The sequence below is a fragment of the Poecilia mexicana genome, unplaced genomic scaffold, assembly GCF_051168715.1.
Source record: "Poecilia mexicana isolate PSO_F unplaced genomic scaffold, ASM5116871v1 scaffold_6, whole genome shotgun sequence".
NCBI lineage: Eukaryota > Metazoa > Chordata > Actinopteri > Cyprinodontiformes > Poeciliidae > Poecilia > Poecilia mexicana.
This window is the reverse complement of record NW_028263375.1, coordinates 29,744,754-29,750,772: the sequence shown is the minus strand read 5'-3', so window position 1 is coordinate 29,750,772 and position 6,019 is coordinate 29,744,754.

Genomic DNA, 6,019 nt, shown 5'->3' with positions numbered 1-6,019 from the left:
TCCACCTGGTTCTAAAATGACCTAATTTTCAAATTTATGTAAACATATATAACAGTCTGCACTCACAGAATGTGTTACAAAAACAAAAGAAAAATGTCAATAAACTGTGTGGAAAAAGTAAGTACACCCTTACTGTTTCTATTTGAGAATCACACGTTCATTTAAAACATGCCAGACAGTGGGCCCGGAACACCAGGACTCGTGACCTCTGACCTATGAGGAACCCTTTGTAAAAATAAAAGGAATTTGAGTAATTTAGTCTGTCAAAGGATGGAAAAAAGGGGGTTACATTTTCAAAGTTGTATTTTTATTCATTCATTTATAAATGTCACAGTTTCCAACTTTATGAACTAAATATTTAGCTTCAAACTAAATATTTAGCTTGCTAATATATTTGGTTTCAAGCTAGCTTAGAAAGCAAAATATTTAGTTGGAAGCTAAATATGTCACTACATATTTAGCTTTAGTTGGCTTGCTTCAAACTGAACTATGTAGTTTGAAGCTAGCTTTGTTTGGAGCTAAATATTTAGTTTACAGCCCCTATAAAGGGTCTGTACATCATTGGCCTTTATCTCTTCCATTGGCCAGCTAATTATTCCTGCAGGGTCTCCAATTACTGGCAAGGCATAGCCGTTTATCACACAGATCTTGTTCTTGCCATTGAGCTGGCTTCTCAGGACTTGCCTTATTCGTTGGAGGTATTTGGCTGTGGCTCCTTTCCTTGTGACCTCATCAAGGTTGCCATTTGGTTGTGGTATTCCCAGGTACTTGTAACTGTGCTCTATGTCTGCTATTGTTCCTTCTGGGAGTGATACCCCTTCTGTGTGGACGACCTTCCCTCTCTTTGTAACCATCCGACCACACTTCTCTAGTCCAAATGACATCCCAATGTCAGTGCTGTAGATCCTGGTGGTGTGGATCAGTGAGTCGATGTCTCGCTCGCTCTTGGCGTACAGCGAGCGAGACATCGACATCAGTCACCTCCATTTAAAGGAGGTGACTGATGGTGGCTGCATTCTTGAGTTGGTATCTGTAGCCAGTCTTGTTGATGTTTGACGATCAACTCTCATCTTCCCTCTTTTTATAAAAGAGGGTAAGCCCTCAACCCCTTACCCAACCCCTTTTTTAACCCTAACCCTGCTTCCCTTCTAAAAGCTGCTGGCGATTAGCTGGTGGATGTATAATGCACACTGTCTATCCTCGCCCTCATTTCATCCTCTCCTTCATCAGTCATCTCAGGCTCATCTTTCTGCCGCTTTCCTATTTTTTGCCTTTAAACAATCAGGGTAATTATCTCTGGTAGTAGTCAACAAAAAAAAAGTCATGGGATTGCAATTGTGCATGTCTCTGTATTGTCTAACACGCATGAATCGAAGTAATACTGCTTCAAACCGATGTTTTATATTTCTTTTTAAACACAATCAGCTTGGTAGGTCGTCGTCAGTTTCATTTTGCCGTGAGATGTTTGACCAAAAGGAAGCACTGAATTCAGTCGCTCACAGGCACGAGGACAAGAGAACAGCTGTAGATGCAGTCAAAGTTACATCCAGGATGCTGAGCACCTAAAACTTTAATAGGTAGAGTCCAGCTTCCTTTCAAAATGTGGTCTCTGAGGAGGACATCAAAAGAGAATAAGGTATTGATAAAATGGTTCCATGAGCCTCGACTTCTCTTGGCTGTGTTGACCCTCCGGTCTTTCATCTATTGGGGTAAAATTGTCCTGTCCAAAGTGTCTAATTTGATGAAATCCTTTCATCTGTGTCCTTTTTCATGCTTTCTTTATTTATTTGTTTTTCTGTGTAGAATGATGATATAAGCAGAGTCTTTTATTTGGGTTGCTTAACCTATCCGACATGAGATGCTATTGGATTAAAACAAAGTTGTATGAAAGTGGTTGGCTAAACAGTGGGAATTAATTTGCTGTTAACAAGTGAAATAAAAGGAGAGGAAAATTTCTCATAAGAGGAAAGAAAAGCTTTATCTCCTGAAATAAAAAAAAATAAAAAAATCTTTAAAGTGCTAGCTGGTGTCCACATATACACATCTGGAAAAAAATTAAGCGACCACTTAAAAGGATCAGTTTCTCCGATTTTACTTTTATGTTTGAGTAAAATCAATATTGTTCTTTTATTCTACGAACTACATAACATGTCGCAGAAATTCCAAGCAAAGATTTTATATTTATTTGCAGAAAATGAGAAATGGTCAAAATAACGAAAAAGATGCAGCGCTTTCAGATCTCAAATAATGCAAAGAAAACAAGTTCACATTCATTTAGAAACAACACTAATGTTTTAACTCAGGAAGAGTTCGTTTATCAAATAACTGCCCTCAAACAGCAAAACATTTTGCTACTATTTGTTCACAGCATGCATTGCATTGACTTTTGATCAACTTTTCAATTGAGTCCCGTCATAATGAACACTGAACACAATCTTTGTAGGTGAAAAGACAAACCTATCTAGTTTATTAATGCAGCATGTTTAAATTTAGGCTTATAGCACCACCCTGTGGAATGTGAAGGAAATGTTTCCTTTTGTTCTCCCCTCCAGGTGACAGCTTCAGACCATTTGTTTTCTCATTTCATGTTTTTATGTACGTTGTGTGCCCAGTATTGTTCTCATGTAATTTTTGTGCAACAATTTTTGGATTTGACTGTATCAGCTGATCTGTATGTGTAATGACTTAATGACTGAGAGTGTGGCGTAAGACTGCTCTTTACCCAATGGAGATTTAACTGACTGTAAAACGCAAAACAATTCTTTAAAAAAAAAAAAAAAAGGGCTTCCTTGAAATTACCAGAAATATTGAGGCTTTTGATGAAGCTTATCGGAAATTGTGTGCCCTGTAAACAACAATGTGTGGGGTAGGGCCACAACATCTATGCCAGCAATAAAACATCTTATACATTCCTTATGCTTCAGGTCAATATTTGGAAGTGTGGGAAAAAAAGCTTAATGTTTTTGTTCATTTCCTTCGCTGCAATTGCCAAACTACAATCCAACAGAGGCAGACAATAATTCCAAAACAGCACAAAAAAATCAACATCGTCATTCACAACTTCTCCTGTTCATTCATTGATTGGCCCGGTTGAAATTCAGCCAGAGAAAATAAACTCATTTGGATAAATCCCAGGTGGAGCACCAAAGGGAGATGAGAATGGAACGGAATTGCACAATGACCGGGGTACCAAATGCCAGAATACTTTCTCCAAATTCAGAAATTTACTATGATGTGAAACAATCTGGGACGATACTGTCAAGTTTATATAAATATGTCACTACATTTGTGTTACATGGAAACTCACCTGTGGATGTATTTTACGGCAACTCTTCAGACAATTGTTCTTTGTCTGATCATGGAAAAATCCAAAGAAATCAGCCAAGATATCAGGATTGGAAATGTGAACTTCCACCGACATTGTGCATCCATGGGTGAAATTCACAAATGCCTGAAGGTGCCGCTTTCATCAGTTCCAACATTTAAATGAAAACAGCATGGAAATGTCCACACATCAAACTGCATCGGAAGGAGATGAGTTCTGTCACCCAGAGATGAACATGATTGGTCCAAAATGTGCTTATAAACCCCAGAACAAAAGGATGAAAAACCTTGTGGAGATCCTGGCAGAAGATGGACTGCCATTGTCCCCAGTATATCAAGTCCCATGCAGACATGAACTGTAAATGCACTTAGGACCAAAGATCTTCATTTTTTTTATATTTGTCTTGTGGTTTCATTCAAACTACAACCAAAGCATTTTGCAAAAATAACCATTATTATATCTGGAGAAAAATGGAGGGACTGGTGCACCTCACAAAACTGACAATAAAATGATGAAGTGAAAGTGTTTGGGTGGTCGTCACAAACTGGTGATCCAAATACTATAGAAAATTTGTGGGCAGAGCCCAAAATGTGTGTGTGAACAAGGTGGCCTAACAACCTGGTTCAGTTTCAGCAGATCTGAAGAGTGGGTCAAAATTCTACAAAACTATTGAAAGAAGCTTTTTGCAGGAATCCTAAGTGCTTAAATATAATGCCACTAAACTTCTTTTCCTGTGTCTTGGAGATGCTCTACCTCATATCTAAAAAGCTTCTTCAGTTATGACCACAGGCTGGAAGTATCAAGCTTTTAATTGTACATTCACTTCAGCTTTGTTTAGTCCACTCTAATCAAACTCTAGCTCAGAGGTTCCCAAACTGTGGGGCGCACCCCCTAAGGGGGGGCACCGTGTCATTGCAGTGGGGGCGCGGGAAGCCGTCTGGATGAAAAAAACAAAACAAAACATGAACATTGTATGCGCTGGGTTTTTACCTTAGAATGGCCAACTCTCTGTTATTCCTATGTCAATTTGATACAGTAGAGGCTTCCACACTTCCCATATTTGTGTCCTCTGTCACTTTTATCAGCAGTTAAAACTGTTTAATCCGTTGTTAACATGTTGTAACCTGTTTTTCCGAGCCGCCTTTAAACGCAACATGAGCGCTACGACGCTCGCGCTGGGTTTACACCTGTGAAGGAGACCTGCTGCTGCTGTGCGGAGCTACGTAGGTTTGTGTTAGACCAGCAAAACGCAAATAACTTTTCACAGTTTTTCCCTCCAAACTAACCGACTGAGTTGAGGCTGTTGGATGCAGGTAATGTTAGCTAAAAGATGACTAGCTAATATCAATACAGAATCCATATGGGGGGGCGCAGAAAATGTTTGGAAACCACTGGGGGGAGGGGGGGGCCAGAAGAAAAAGTTTGGGAACCACTGCTCTAGCTCATTTCCATAAAAAGTTCAGTTGACAATCAAAAGTTGCCACCTAACAATCCCATCATGTGAGTCGTTTTGGCAACAACTCAAAGTATGAAAGGCTATAAAATCGACTGGGGCAATGAGGCAAGTCCACTTCCTCTCAAATCAACCGGGATTTCATCTTGGTGCTATGCGTGGCAGTAATGAACAAGATGTAGAGGTTGCAAAATTAGCATGGGATGAAGTGAGTCCTCTCAACCATGCTGGAGGTTTGAACAGATATTCACAATGTCAGAACTTATTCAGCAATTTATTTTAACAATTATGATTTTCTGCTTACATCCCGGACAAGCCCCCAATTTGTTGCAGCCTGGCTCTAGAAGCATAACAAATGAAGGAAAGCAATCCATAGGATAACTTAAATTTTAATTTAACAAAAATCATAGCTAGTTGTAGAAGAGAGGCAAAGGAGAGGGAGAAAAAGAGAAGAGGGCAACAAAGGGGAGAGAAGAATGAGAGCAAGTGGTGCATCTTAAGCTCCATCTGAAGCTCTTCTGGAGATAGTGGCCATCTGCCTTCATTTCTAATCAGCACCAATTAGGAGCTCTGAAACAGAGATGTTAGAGATGACAATTTTTTACCCATTATTGTTTATGTGGGCTATTTTACTTCAGTTTCTTTATGTGGTTTACTTGGGTTGTTCCTGACATCTGGTGTGAATTTTATGTCGGCGGCCCTGTTGGAAACATTTAAACTAAGACAAACTTTAATGTTTTCAAGAATTATTTCAGTCGCAGTAAATATCTAGAATGAACTGTACAGTTCCAGTTCCTGTACTTTCTTCCTTTATTCCTTGCCAAAAGAACATTTTCAGGAAAGATTAAGGATTGCTCAACTCCAGAATGATGTTCCCCGTGGACAGATTTCCTTTTAGGACATGTTTTTCTTTTGAAACAGGGAGCTGATGAAAAGAGTTATTTTTAAAATGGAATGTGAGGCGCATGTTTTGCTCCTAATGTAAGTCAGAATTTTTTTTACAACACACACTGTCCCAAAATGACACCCGTATGCATCTGAACCCCCAGAGACTGAAGCTGGTGACCACATCATTTTTTAAATAGTTTCTGACATTGGTTGAAAGCAGAACTGCTGGAATCAGTTATAATTTCTGGCTTTGCCACAATCCATGAATGAAGTTTAGTAACATTCAAAGCTATTTTAGATTAGCTGTACACAAATCACATAACATTAAGATGTTCAAGGATTAACATGAAGCA